General features: G+C 35.2%; 5 non-coding genes across 5 annotated transcripts; all 5 read left to right on the top strand.

The window, feature by feature from the left end:
* The first annotated feature begins 2,739 nt into the window (after nt 1-2,739).
* Nucleotides 2,740-2,832, top strand: TRNAI-UAU (transfer RNA isoleucine (anticodon UAU)). Its single transcript is given in 2 exon segments — nt 2,740-2,777; nt 2,797-2,832. It is a non-coding gene; the product is annotated as a tRNA-Ile (tRNA).
* Nucleotides 2,833-8,776: 5,944 nt separating this feature from the next.
* Nucleotides 8,777-8,869, top strand: TRNAI-UAU (transfer RNA isoleucine (anticodon UAU)). The gene is given in 2 exon segments: nt 8,777-8,814; nt 8,834-8,869. It is a non-coding gene; the product is annotated as a tRNA-Ile (tRNA).
* Nucleotides 8,870-10,289: 1,420 nt separating this feature from the next.
* TRNAI-UAU (transfer RNA isoleucine (anticodon UAU)) lies at nt 10,290-10,382 on the top strand. The gene is given in 2 exon segments: nt 10,290-10,327; nt 10,347-10,382. It is a non-coding gene; the product is annotated as a tRNA-Ile (tRNA).
* Nucleotides 10,383-13,310: 2,928 nt separating this feature from the next.
* Nucleotides 13,311-13,403, top strand: TRNAI-UAU (transfer RNA isoleucine (anticodon UAU)). Its single transcript is given in 2 exon segments — nt 13,311-13,348; nt 13,368-13,403. It is a non-coding gene; the product is annotated as a tRNA-Ile (tRNA).
* A 1,419-nt stretch (nt 13,404-14,822) lies between these two features.
* TRNAI-UAU (transfer RNA isoleucine (anticodon UAU)) lies at nt 14,823-14,915 on the top strand. The gene is given in 2 exon segments: nt 14,823-14,860; nt 14,880-14,915. It is a non-coding gene; the product is annotated as a tRNA-Ile (tRNA).
* The last annotated feature ends 1,055 nt before the right edge of the window (nt 14,916-15,970 follow it).

The raw sequence follows: 15,970 nt of genomic DNA, 5'->3' as shown, positions 1-15,970 counted from the left end.
TACTTTCGGGGGTTACAGCACCCTTAACGGTCAAGCCAGCCGGCCCTTTACTTATGACACAGGCGCACGCTTGGCACTACTTTGTTGATGCACGTGCGGCTACTGCGCACACAATTCACAAACACAGAAAATAATTTTTTTTTTGGTTTGGACTGGAGTGTACTTGGGGGTTACAGCACCCTTTAACGGTCAAGCCAGCCGGCCCTTTACTTATGACACAGGCGCACGCTTGGCACTACTTTGTTGATGCACGTGCGACTACTGCGCACACAATTCACAAACACAGAAAATAATATTTTTTTTGGTTTGGACTGGAGTGTACTTTCGGGGGTTACAGCACCCTTAACGGTCAAGCCAGCCGGCCCTTTACTTATGACACAGGCGCACGCTTGGCACTACTTTGTTGATGCACGTGCGGCTACTGCGCACACAATTCACAAACACAGAAAATAATTTTTTTTTTGGTTTGGACTGGAGTGTACTTTCGGGGGTTACAGCACCCTTAACGGTCAAGCCAGCCGGCCCTTTACTTATGACACAGGCGCACGCTTGGCACTACTTTGTTGATGCACGTGCGACTACTGCGCACACAATTCACAAACACAGAAAATAATATTTTTTTTGGTTTGGACTGGAGTGTACTTTCGGGGGTTACAGCACCCTTAACGGTCAAGCCAGCCGGCCCTTTACTTATGACACAGGCGCACGCTTGGCACTACTTTGTTGATGCACGTGCGGCTACTGCGCACACAATTCACAAACACAGAAAATAATTTTTTTTTTGGTTTGGACTGGAGTGTACTTTCGGGGGTTACAGCACCCTTAACGGTCAAGCCAGCCGGCCCTTTACTTATGACACAGGCGCACGCTTGGCACTACTTTGTTGATGCACGTGCGGCTACTGCGCACACAATTCACAAACACAGAAAATATATTATTTTTTTAGCACTTGGGGGGAGCACCCCTGATGGACAGAGCACCCCCTGGACAACACTACAGCACTCCTTTAGGACTGGGACACTGCACAGGACTTTGGAGTGGACACAGCCCCTATGGAGAACTGACTGCACAACACAGTCCAGCCAGCCCCTATGGACTTTGAAGTAGTGGACACAGCCCCTATTAACAACAGCAGCACAGCACAACACAGCCAGCCCCTATGGACTTTGAAGTAGTGGACAACAGCAGCACTACACTACACTACACTACACAGCCCTAACTCCCACCCTCCCTCTTCACTGTCCACAGCCGAGTGAGAAAATGGCGCCGACGTGTGTACCTTATATAGGATCCAAAACCCGCGAGACTCGGAAGGCGGGAAGATGACGTTTTGCCTCGATTTCAGATCCGAGTCAGGCGGGAAAAGTCGAGCCTGACTCGGATCGGACTCGGATCGGGGGGGCTCGGGGGGGTTCGGATTTCAGAAATCCGAACCCGCTCACCCCTAGTTCATATGCACTGTAAACATTACTTTAGTTAGTCAACAAAATGGAATGCAAAAGACTACCTCCTTATTGGTAAAAGAGTTGCATCAATCTGTTTTGCTGCAATGTAACATGAGGTTCCACACTATTAGGTCTGGTTAGTACAATCACATTTCATGCTGGGATTTGTAAAGCAAAGAACCCAAATAAACGGCTTTCCTATATCGCAACAATTAATGATTATACTAATGAAAAAATCAGTTTCACACAAAGATGTTACTAAGCCCCACTGGCCTAATGGATAAGGCACTGGCCTCCTAAGCTAGGGATTGTGGTTTCAAGTCTCATCTGGGCTTTATTTCATCCATATAATTACTGGAGATGTTCCCTTTATTCTTGCTTGATACTGCACAAATGGCTCCACCAGAAACTTTTATCTGCTTAACAATCCGGTACTGTTCAGGTTGCAAAATTATGGCCCTGAATCTAAAAGCAGACATTTATCCTGATGACATTGTGGATTAGTTTCCGGATAAGTTTGCTATCACCTGGGACAGTGGCTTCAAGTCTCATCTAGGATGCATGTTCCTTTGATGCTCATTCTCATTCTAGAAGTTATGCTTTTTTTCAATGCAGGTGACTGTCTTAATGGTATTGCATGAAATCCATATATACCAAAACATACCTATTAAGTTTTAATTGCAATTTAATATCAGAGTGGCTACAAAATAACAATGTCTATGGCAATTGCTGATGGGTTTCTTGAAGTCCTTTCATCCATGTCATCAAAAGGGTAATTTTCTGCTTTTTATATTTCTTTGGACACTGACTTTACTGACAATTTAGGTGCTACAGACCAAAAAAACAATGTTTACCTTTAAATATAGAGCACAAGTGAGATTTAACTTATTTTTATTTAAAGATACTGCACTTTTTGGTATTATAGTGTATATTTTCCCTATGCAACATTGAAGTTACATATATTTATAGCAAATATTATTTAAGATAAATAAACAGGAATTATTTATAAACAGGAATTATTTTACAATTTTGATAAAATTGAACTGTACAGCAATGGCATGAATTCATTGCAATATACACCTAAGGATACATAAAACTGGGCAATAACACAAATGCACAATATAATTGATTAACTTCTGATTAGAATATTACTTTTATTAGGTACTTTAGTATTGGGTGCAGTAGTTTAGTGGATTTACAAAGTAACTAATTTAAAATTAATAAACCAAGTTAATATACTTAGTCAACTCGATGCTAAAATCACTCAACTAAAAATAATACACTTTGACCATGTGCTCCTGTGGCGCAATCGGTTAGCGTGCGGTACTTATAAGACAGTATCTGTTGAGCAATGCCGAGGTTGTGAGTTCAAGCCTCACCTGGAGCAAATGTAATTTTTTTTCTAATGTCATCAGTTAATGATTATCATCTGCTAGCTGAACATCCTGATATGAAGGCAGAAAAACATCACAAACATGACTGTTTTTAAGGTACCAGTACACACATCTGCTTTGGTTCATATGCACTGTAAACATTACTTTAGTTAGTCAACAAAATGGAATGCAAAAGACTACCTCTTTATTGGTAAAAGAGTTGCATCAATCTGTTTTGCTGCAATGTAACATGAGGGTCCACACTATTAGGTCTGGTTAGTACAATCACATTTCATGCTGGGATTTGTAAAGCAAAGAATACAAATAAACGGCTTTCCTATATCGCAACAATTAATGATTATACTAATGAAAAAATCAGTTTCACACAAAGATGTTACTAAGCCCCACTGGCCTAATGGATAAGGCACTGGCCTCCTAAGCTAAGGATTGTGGTTTCAAGTCTCATCTGGGCTTTATTTCATCCATATAATTACTGGAGATGTTCCCTTTATTCTTGCTTGATACTGCACAAATGGCTCCACCTGAAACTTTTATCTGCTTAACAATCCGGTACTGTTCAGCTTGCAAAATTATGGCCCTGTATCTAAAAGCAGACATTTATCCTGATGACATTGTGGATTAGTTTCCGGATAAGTTTGCTATCACCTGGGACAGTGGCTTCAAGTCTCATCTAGGATGCATGTTCCTTTGATGCTCATTCTCATTCTAGAAGTTATGCTTTTTTTCAATGCAGGTGACTGTCTTAATGGTATTGCTTGAAATCCATATATACCAAAACATACCTATTAAGTTTTAATTGCAATTTAATATCAGAGTGGCTACAAAATAACAATGTCTATGGCAATTGCTGATGGGTTTCTTGAAGTCCTTTCATCCATGTCATCAAAAGGGTAATTTTCTGCTTTTTATATTTCTTTGGACACTGACTTTACTGACAATTTAGGTGCTACAGACCAAAAAAACAATGTTTACCTTTAAATATAGAGCACAAGTGAGATTTAACTTATTTTTATTTAAAGATACTGCACTTTTTGGTATTATAGTGTATATTTTCCCTATGCAACATTGAAGTTACATATATTTATAGCAAATATTATTTAAGATAAATAAACAGGAATTATTTATAAACAGGAATTATTTTACAATTTTGATAAAATTGAACTGTACAGCAATGGCATGAATTCATTGCAATATACACCTAAGGATACATAAAACTGGGCAATAACACAAATGCACAATATAATTCATTAACTTATGATTAGAATATTACTTTTATTAGGTACTTTAGTATTGGGTGCAGTAGTTTAGTGGATTTAAAAAGTAACTAATTTAAAATTAATAAACCAAGTTAATATACTTTGTCAACTCGATGCTAAAATCACTCAGCTAAAAATAACATACTTTGACCATGTGCTCCTGTGGCGCAATCGGTCAGCTTGCGGTACTAAAAAGACAGTATCTGTTGAGCAATGCCGAGGTTGTGAGTTCAAGCCTCACCTTGAGCAAATGTAATTTTTTTTCTAATGTCATCAGTTAATGATTATCATCTGCTACCTGAACATCCTGATATGAAGGCAGAAAAAAATCACAAACATGACTGTTTTTAAGGTACCAGTACACACATCTGCTTTGGTTCATATGCACTGTAAACATTAATTTAGTTAGTCAACAAAATGGAATGCAAAAGACTACCTCTTTATTGGTAAAAGAGTTGCATCAATCTGTTTTGCTGCAATGTAACATGAGGGTCCACACTATTAGGTCTGGTTAGTACAATCACATTTCATGCTGGGATTTGTAAAGCAAAGAACACAAATAAACGGCTTTCCTATATCGCAACAATTAATGATTATACTAATGAAAAAATCAGTTTCACACAAAGATGTTACTAAGCCCCACTGGCCTAATGGATAAGGCACTGGCCTACTAAGTTAGGGATTGTGGTTTCAAGTCTCATCTGGGTTTTATTTCATCCATATAATTACTGGAGATGTTCCCTTGATACTGCACAAATGGCTCCACCAGAAACTTTTATCTGCTTAACAATCCGGTTCAGTTCAGCTTGCAAAATTATGGCCCTGTATCTAAAAGCAGACATTTATCCTGATGACATTGTGGATTAGTTTCCGGATAAGTTTGCTATCACCTGGGACAGTGGCTTCAAGTCTCATCTAGGATGCATGTTCCTTTGATGCTCATTCTCATTCTAGAAGTTATGCTTTTTTTCAATGCAGGTGACTGTCTTAATGGTATTGCATGAAATCCATATATACCAAAACATACCTATTAAGTTTTAATTGCAATTTAATATCAGAGTGGCTACAAAATAACAATGTCTATGGCAATTGCTGATGGGTTTCTTGAAGTCCTTTCATCCATGTCATCAAAAGGGTAATTTTCTGCTTTTTATATTTCTTTGGACACTGACTTTACTGACAATTTAGGTGCTACAGACCAAAAAAACAATGTTTACCTTTAAATATAGAGCACAAGTGAGATTTAACTTATTTTTATTTAAAGATACTGCACTTTTTGGTATTATAGTGTATATTTTCCCTATGCAACATTGAAGTTACATATATTTATAGCAAATATTATTTAAGATAAATAAACAGGAATTATTTATAAACAGGAATTATTTTACAATTTTGATAAAATTGAACTGTACAGCAATGGCATGAATTCATTGCAATATACACCTAAGGATACATAAAACTGGGCAATAACACAAATGCACAATATAATTGATTAACTTATGATTAGAATATTACTTTTATTAGGTACTTTAGTATTGGGTGCAGTAGTTTAGTGGATTTACAAAGTAACTAATTTAAAATTAATAAACCAAGTTAATATACTTAGTCAACTCGATGCTAAAATCACTCAACTAAAAATAATACAGTTTGACCATGTGCTCCTGTGGCGCAATCGGTCAGCGCGTGGTACTTATAAGACAGTATCTGTTGAGCAATGCTGAGGTTGTGAGTTCAACCCTCACCTGTAGCAAATGTAATTTTTTTTCTAATGTCATCAGTTAATGATTATCATCTGCTAGCTGAACATCCTGATATGAAGGCAGAAAAAAATCACAAACATGACTGTTTTTAAGGTACCAGTACACACATCTGCTTTGGTTCATATGCACTGTAAACATTACTTTAGTTAGTCAACAAAATGGAATGCAAAAGACTACCTCTTTATTGGTAAAAGAGTTGCATCAATCTGTTTTGCTGCAATATAACATGAGGGTCCACACTATTAGGTCTGGTTAGTACAATCACATTTCATGCTGGGATTTGTAAAGCAAAGAACACAAATAAACGGCTTTCCTATATCGCAACAATTAATGATTATACTAATGAAAAAATCAGTTTCACAAAAAGATGTTACTAAGCCCCACTGGCCTAATGGATAAGGCACTGGCCTCCTAAGCTAGGCATTGTGGTTTCAAGTCTCATCTGGGCTTTATTTCATCCATATAATTACTGGAGATGTTCCCTTTATTCTTGCTTGATACTGCACAAATGGCTCCACCAGAAACTTTTATCTGCTTAACAATCCGGTACTGTTCAGCTTGCAAAATTATTGCCCTGTATCTAAAAGCAGACATTTATCCTGATGACATTGTGGATTAGTTTCTGGATAAGTTTTCTATCACCTGGGACAGTGGCTTCAAGTCTCATCTAGGATGCATGTTCCTTTGATGCTCATTCTCATTCTAGAAGTTATGCTTTTTTTCAATGCAGGTGACTGTCTTAATGGTATTGCATGAAATCCATATATACCAAAACATACCTATTAAGTTTTAATTGCAATTTAATATCAGAGTGGCTACAAAATAACAATGTCTATGGCAATTGCTGATGGGTTTCTTGAAGTCCTTTCATCCATGTCATCAAAAGGGTAATTTTCTGCTTTTTATATTTCTTTGGACACTGACTTTACTGACAATTTAGGTGCTACAGACCAAAAAAACAATGTTTACCTTTAAATATAGAGCACAAGTGAGATTTAACTTATTTTTATTTAAAGATACTGCACTTTTTGGTATTATAGTGTATATTTTCCCTATGCAACATTGAAGTTACATATATTTATAGCAAATATTATTTAAGATAAATAAACAGAAATTATTTATAAACAGGAATTATTTTACAATTTTGATAATATTGAACTGTACAGCAATGGCATGAATTCATTGCAATATACACCTAAGGATACATAAAACTGGGCAATAACACAAATGCACAATATAATTGATTAACTTATGATTAGAATATTACTTTTATTAGGTACTTTAGTATTGGGTGCAGTAGTTTAGTGGATTTACAAAGTAACTAATTTAAAATTAATAAACCAAGTTAATATACTTAGTCAACTCGATGCTAAAATCACTCAACTAAAAATAATACACTTTGACCATGTGCTCCTGTGGTGCAATCGGTCAGCGCGAGGTACTTATAAGACAGTATCTGTTGAGCAATGCTGAGGTTGTGAGTTCAAGCCTCTCCTGGAGCAAATGTAATTTTTTTTCTAATGTCATCAGTTAATGATTATCATCTGCTACCTGATCATCCTGATATGAAGGCAGAAAAAAATCACAAACATGACTGTTTTTATGGTACCAGTACACACATCTGCTTTGGTTCATATGCACTGTAAACATTACTTTAGTTAGTCAACAAAATGGAATGCAAAAGACTACCTCCTTATTGGTAAAAGAGTTGCATCAATCTGTTTTGCTGCAATGTAACATGAGGTTCCACACTATTAGGTCTGGTTAGTACAATCACATTTCATGCTGGGATTTGTAAAGCAAAGAACCCAAATAAACGGCTTTCCTATATCGCAACAATTAATGATTATACTAATGAAAAAATCAGTTTCACACAAAGATGTTACTAAGCCCCACTGGCCTAATGGATAAGGCACTGGCCTCCTAAGCTAGGGATTGTGGTTTCAAGTCTCATCTGGGCTTTATTTCATCCATATAATTACTGGAGATGTTCCCTTTATTCTTGCTTGATACTGCACAAATGGCTCCACCAGAAACTTTTATCTGCTTAACAATCCGGTACTGTTCAGGTTGCAAAATTATGGCCCTGAATCTAAAAGCAGACATTTATCCTGATGACATTGTGGATTAGTTTCCGGATAAGTTTGCTATCACCTGGGACAGTGGCTTCAAGTCTCATCTAGGATGCATGTTCCTTTGATGCTCATTCTCATTCTAGAAGTTATGCTTTTTTTCAATGCAGGTGACTGTCTTAATGGTATTGCATGAAATCCATATATACCAAAACATACCTATTAAGTTTTAATTGCAATTTAATATCAGAGTGGCTACAAAATAACAATGTCTATGGCAATTGCTGATGGGTTTCTTGAAGTCCTTTCATCCATGTCATCAAAAGGGTAATTTTCTGCTTTTTATATTTCTTTGGACACTGACTTTACTGACAATTTAGGTGCTACAGACCAAAAAAACAATGTTTACCTTTAAATATAGAGCACAAGTGAGATTTAACTTATTTTTATTTAAAGATACTGCACTTTTTGGTATTATAGTGTATATATTCCCTATGCAACATTGAAGTTACATATATTTATAGCAAATATTATTTAAGATAAATAAACAGGAATTATTTATAAACAGGAATTATTTTACAATTTTGATAAAATTGAACTGTACAGCAATGGCATGAATTCATTGCAATATACACCTAAGGATACATAAAACTGGGCAATAACACAAATGCACAATATAATTGATTAACTTATGATTAGAATATTACTTTTATTAGGTACTTTAGTATTGGGTGCAGTAGTTTAGTTGATTTAAAAAGTAACTAATTTAAAATTAATAAACCAAGTTAATATACTTAGTCAACTCGATGCTAAAATCACTCAACTAAAAATAAATCACTTTGACCATGTGCTCCTGTGGCGCAATCGGTTAGCGCGCGGTACTTATAAGACAGTATCTGTTGAGCAATGCCGAGGTTGTGAGTTCAAGCCTCACCTGGAGCAAATGTAATTTTTTTTCTAATGTCATCAGTTAATGATTATCATCTGCTAGCTGAACATCCTGATATGAAGGCAGAAAAAAAATCACAAACATGACTGTTTTTAAGGTACCAGTACACACATCTGCTTTGGTTCATATGCACTGTAAACATTACTTTAGTTAGTCAACAAAATGGAATGCAAAAGACTACCTCTTTATTGGTAAAAGAGTTGCATCAATCTGTTTTGCTGCAATGTAACATGAGGGTCCACACTATTAGGTCTGGTTAGTACAATCACATTTCATGCTGGGATTTGTAAAGCAAAGAACACAAATAAACGGCTTTCCTATATCGCAACAATTAATGATTATACTAATGAAAAAATCAGTTTCACACAAAGATGTTACTAAGCCCCACTGGCCTAATGGATAAGGCACTGGCCTCCTAAGCTAGGGATTGTGGTTTCAAGTCTCATCTGGGCTTTATTTCATCCATATAATTACTGGAGATGTTCCCTTTATTCTTGCTTGATACTGCACAAATGGCTCCACCAGAAACTTTTATCTGCTTAACAATCCGGTACTGTTCAGCTTGCAAAATTATGGCCCTGTATCTAAAAGCAGACATTTATCCTGATGACATTGTGGATTAGTTTCCGGATAAGTTTGCTATCACCTGGGACAGTGGCTTCAAGTCACATCTAGGATACATGTTCCTTTGATGCTCATTCTCATTCAAGAAGTTATGCTTTTTTTCAATGCAGGTGACTGTCTTAATGGTATTGCATGAAATCCATATATACCAAAACATACCTATTAAGTTTTAATTGCAATTTAATATCAGAGTGGCTACAAAATAACAATGTCTATGGCAATTGCTGATGGGTTTCTTGAAGTCCTTTCATCCATGTCATCAAAAGGGTAATTTTCTGCTTTTTATATTTCTTTGGACACTGACTTTACTGACAATTTAGGTGCTACAGACCAAAAAAACAATGTTTACCTTTAAATATAGAGCACAAGTGAGATTTAACTTATTTTTATTTAAAGATACTGCACTTTTTGGTATTATAGTGTATATTTTCCCTATGCAACATTGAAGTTACATATATTTATAGCAAATATTATTTAAGATAAATAAACAGGAATTATTTATAAACTGGAATTATTTTACAATTTTGATAATATTGAACTGTACAGCAATGGCATGAATTCATTGCAATATACACCTAAGGATACATAAAACTGGGCAATAACACAAATGCACAATATAATTGATTAACTTATGATTAGAATATTACTTTTATTAGGTACTTTAGTATTGGGTGCAGTAGTTTAGTGGATTTAAAAAGTAACTAATTTAAAATTAATAAACCAAGTTAATATACTTAGTCAACTCGATGCTAAAATCACTCAACTAAAAATAATACACTTTGACCATGTGCTCCTGTGGTGCAATCGGTCAGCGCGCAGTACTTATAAGACAGTATCTGTTGAGCAATGCCGAGGTTGTGAGTTCAAGCCTCACCTGGAGCAAATGTAATTTTTTTTCTAATGTCATCAGTTAATGATTATCATCTGCTACCTGAACATCCTGATATGAAGGCAGAAAAAAATCACAAACATGACTGTTTTTAAGGTACCAGTACACACATCTGCTTTGGTTCATATGCACTGTAATAATTACTTTAGTTAGTCAACAAAATGGAATGCAAAAGACTAGCTCTTTATTGGTAAAAGACTTGCATCAATCTGTTTTGCTGCAATGTAACATGAGGGTCCACACTATTAGGTCTGGTTAGTACAATCACATTTCATGCTGGGATTTGTAAAGCAAAGAACACAAATAAACGGCTTTCCTATATTGCAACAATTAATGATTATACTAATGAAAAAATCAGTTTCACACAAAGATGTTACTAAGCCCCACTGGCCTAATGGATAAGGCACTGGCCTCCTAAGCTAGGGGTTGTGGTTTCAAGTCTCATCTGGGCTTTATTTCATCCATATAATTACTGGAGATGTTCCCTTTATTCTTGCTTGATACTGCACAAATGGCTCCACCAGAAACTTTTATCTGCTTAACAATCCAGTACTGTTCAGCTTGCAAAATTATGGCCCTGTATCTAAAAGCAGACATTTATCCTGATGACATTGTGGATTAGTTTCCGGATAAGTTTGCTATCACCTGGGACAGTGGCAAGTCTCATCTAGGATGCATGTTCCTTTGATGCTCATTCTCATTCTAGAAGTTATGCTTTTTTTCAATGTAGGTGACTGTCTTAATGGTATTGCATGAAATCCGTATATAACAAAACATACCTATTAAGTTTTAATTGCAATTTAATATCAGAGTGGCTACAAAATAACAATGTCTATGGCAATTGCTGATGGGTTTCTTGAAGTCCTTTCATCCATGTCATCAAAAGGGTAATTTTCTGCTTTTTATATTTCTTTGGACACTGACTATACTGACAATTTAGGTGCTACAGACCAAAAAAACAATGTTTACCTTTAAATATAGAGCACAAGTGAGATTTAACTTATTTTTATTTAAAGATACTGCACTTTTTGGTATTATAGTGTATATTTTCCCTATGCAACATTGAAGTTACATATATTTATAGCAAATATTATTTAAGATAAATAAACAGGAATTATTTATAAACAGGAATTATTTTACAATTTTGATAATATTGAACTGTACAGCAATGGCATGAATTCATTGCAATATACACCTAAGGATACATAAAACTGGGCAATAACACAAATGCACAATATAATTGATTAACTTATGATTAGAATATTACTTTTATTAGGTACTTTAGTATTGGGTGCAGTAGTTTAGTGGATTTAAAAAGTAACTAATTTAAAATTAATAAACCAAGTTAATATACTTAGTCAACTCGATGCTAAAATCACTCAACTAAAAATAATACAGTTTGACCATGTGCTCCTGTGGCGCAATCGGTTAGCGCGCGGTACTTATAAGACAGTATCTGTTGAGCAATGCCGAGGTTGTGACTTCAAGCCTTACCTGGAGCAAATGTAATTTTTTTTCTAATGTCATCAGTTAATGATTATCATCTGCTACCTGAACATCCTGATATGAAGGCAGAAAAAAATCACAAACATGACTGTTTTTAAGGTACCAGTACACACATCTGCTTTGGTTCATATGCACTGTAATAATTACTTTAGTTAGTCAACAAAATGGAATGCAAAAGACTAGCTCTTTATTGGTAAAAGACTTGCATCAATCTGTTTTGCTGCAATGTAACATGAGGGTCCACACTATTAGGTCTGGTTAGTACAATCACATTTCATGCTTGGATTTGTAAAGCAAAGAACACAAATAAACGGCTTTCCTATATTGCAACAATTAATGATTATACTAATGAAAAAATCAGTTTCACTCAATGATGTTACAAAGCCCCACTGGCCTAATGGATAAGGCACTGGCCTCCTAAGCTAGGGATTGTGGTTTCAAGTCTCATCTGGGCTTTATTTCATCCATATAATTACTGGAGATGTTCCCTTTATTCTTGCTTGATACTGCACAAATGGCTCCACCAGAAACTTTTATCTGCTTAACAATCCGGTACTGTTCAGCTTGCAAAATTATGGCCCTGTATCTAAAAGCAGACATCTATCCTGATGACATTGTGGATTAGTTTCCGGATAAGTTTGCTATCACCTGGGACAGTGGCTTCAAGTCTCATCTAGGATGCATGTTCCTTTGATGCTCATTCTCATTCTAGAAGTTATGCTTTTTTTCAATGCAGGTGACTGTCTTAATGGTATTGCATGAAATCCATATATACCAAAACATACCTATTAAGTTTTAATTGCAATTTAATATCAGAGTGGCTACAAAATAACAATGTCTATGGCAATTGCTGATGGGTTTCTTGAAGTCCTTTCATCCATGTCATCAAAAGGGTAATTTTCTGCTTTTTATATTTCTTTGGACACTGACTATACTGACAATTTAGGTGCTACAGACCAAAAAAACAATGTTTACCTTTAAATATAGAGCACAAGTGAGATTTTACTTATTTTTATTTAAAGATACTGCACTTTTTGGTATTATAGTGTATATTTTCCCTATGCAACATTGAAGTTACATATATTTATAGCAAATATTATTTAAGATAAATAAACAGGAATTATTTATAAACTGGAATTATTTTACAATTTTGATAATATTGAACTGTACAGCAATGGCATGAATTCATTGCAATATACACCTAAGGATACATAAAACTGGGCAATAACACAAATGCACAATATAATTGATTAACTTATGATTAGAATATTACTTTTATTAGGTACTTTAGTATTGGGTGCAGTAGTTTAGTGGATTTAAAAAGTAACTAATTTAAAATTAATAAACCAAGTTAATATACTTAGTCAACTCGATGCTAAAATCACTCAACTAAAAATAATACACTTTGACCATGTGCTCCTGTGGTGCAATCGGTCAGCGCGCAGTACTTATAAGAAAGTATCTGTTGAGCAATGCCGAGGTTGTGAGTTCAAGCCTCACCTGGAGCAAATGTAATTTTTTTTCTAATGTCATCAGTTAATGATTATCATCTGCTACCTGAACATCCTGATATGAAGGCAGAAAAAAATCACAAACATGACTGTTTTTAAGGTACCAGTACACACATCTGCTTTGGTTCATATGCACTGTAAACATTACTTTAGTTAGTCAACAAAATGGAATGCAAAAGACTACCTCTTTATTGGAAAAAGAGTTGCATCAATCTGTTTTGCTGCAATGTAACATGAGGGTCCACACTATTAGGTCTGGTTAGTACAATCACATTTCATGCTGGGATTTGTAAAGCAAAGAACCCAAATAAACGGCTTTCCTATATCGCAACAATTAATGATTATACTAATGAAAAAATCAGTTTCACACAAAGATGTTACTAAGCCCCACTGGCCTAATGGATAAGGCACTGGCCTCCTAAGCTAGGGATTGTGGTTTCAAGTCTCATCTGGGCTTTATTTCATCCATATAATTACTGGAGATGTTCCCTTTATTCTTGCTTGATACTGCACAAATGGCTCCACCAGAAACTTTTATCTGCTTAACAATCCGGTACTGTTCAGCTTGCAAAATTATGGCCCTGTATCTAAAAGCAGACATTTATCCTGATGACATTGTGGATTAGTTTCCGGATAAATTTGCTATCACCTGGGACAGTGGCTTCAAGTCTCATCTAGGATGCATGTTCCTTTGATGCTCATTCTCATTCTAGAAGTTATGCTTTTTTTCAATGCAGGTGACTGTCTTAATGGTATTGCATGAAATCCATATATACCAAAACATACCTATTAAGTTTTAATTGCAATTTAATATCAGAGTGGCTACAAAATAACAATGTCTATGGCAATTGCTGATGGGTTTCTTGAAGTCCTTTCATCCATGTCATCAAAAGGGTAATTTTCTGCTTTTTATATTTCTTTGGACACTGACTTTACTGACAATTTAGGTGCTACAGACCAAACAAACAATGTTTACCTTTAAATATAGAGCACAAGTGAGATTTAACTTATTTTTATTTAAAGATACTGCACTTTTTGGTATTATAGTGTATATTTTCCCTATGCAACATTGAAGTTACATATATTTATAGCAAATATTATTTAAGATAAATAAACAGGAATTATTTATAAACAGGAATTATTTTACAATTTTGATAAAATTGAACTGTACAGCAATGGCATGAATTCATTGCAATATACACCTAAGGATACATAAAACTGGGCAATAACACAAATGCACAATATAATTGATTAACTTATGATTAGAATATTACTTTTATTAGGTACTTTAGTATTGGGTGCAGTAGTTTAGTTGATTTAAAAAGTAACTAATTTAAAATTAATAAACCAAGTTAATATACTTAGTCAACTCGATGCTAAAATCACTCAACTAAAAATAAATCACTTTGACCATGTGCTCCTGTGGCGCAATCGGTTAGCGCGCGGTACTTATAAGACAGTATCTGTTGAGCAATGCCGAGGTTGTGAGTTCAAGCCTCACCTGGAGCAAATGTAATTTTTTTTCTAATGTCATCAGTTAATGATTATCATCTGCTAGCTGAACATCCTGATATGAAGGCAGAAAAAAATCACAAACATGACTGTTTTTAAGGTACCAGTACACACATCTGCTTTGGTTCATATGCACTGTAAACATTACTTTAGTTAGTCAACAAAATGGAATGCAAAAGACTACCTCTTTATTGGTAAAAGAGTTGCATCAATCTGTTTTGCTGCAATGTAACATGAGGGTCCACACTATTAGGTCTGGTTAGTACAATCACATTTCATGCTGGGATTTGTAAAGCAAAGAACACAAATAAACGGCTTTCCTATATCGCAACAATTAATGATTATACTAATGAAAAAATCAGTTTCACACAAAGATGTTACTAAGCCCCACTGGCCTAATGGATAAGGCACTGGCCTCCTAAGCTAGGGATTGTGGTTTCAAGTCTCATCTGGGCTTTATTTCATCCATATAATTACTGGAGATGTTCCCTTTATTCTTGCTTGATACTGCACAAATGCCTCCACCAGAAACTTTTATCTGCTTAACAATCCGGTACTGTTCAGCTTGCAAAATTATGGCCCTGTATCTAAAAGCAGACATTTATCCTGATGACATTGTGGATTAGTTTCCGGATAAGTTTGCTATCACCTGGGACAGTGGCTTCAAGTCACATCTAGGATACATGTTCCTTTGATGCTCATTCTCATTCAAGAAGTTATGCTTTTTTTCAATGCAGGTGACTGTCTTAATGGTATTACATGAAATCCATATATACCAAAACATACCTATTAAGTTTTAATTGCAATTTAATATCAGAGTGGCTACAAAATAACAATGTCTATGGCAATTGCTGATGGGTTTCTTGAAGTCCTTTCATCCATGTCATCAAAAGGGTAATTTTCTGCTTTTTATATTTCTTTGGACACTGACTTTACTGACAATTTAGGTGCTACAGACCAAAAAAACAATGTTTACCTTTAAATATAGAGCACAAGTGAGATTTAACTTATTTTTATTTAAAGATACTGCACTTTTTGGTATTATAGTGTAT

The sequence above is a fragment of the Taudactylus pleione genome, unplaced genomic scaffold, assembly GCF_031769625.1.
Source record: "Taudactylus pleione unplaced genomic scaffold, aTauple2 ptg000473l, whole genome shotgun sequence".
Lineage (NCBI taxonomy): Eukaryota > Metazoa > Chordata > Amphibia > Anura > Myobatrachidae > Taudactylus > Taudactylus pleione.
Note: the sequence above shows the minus strand (reverse complement) of the source record. Positions and strands in the feature narration are given on the sequence as shown.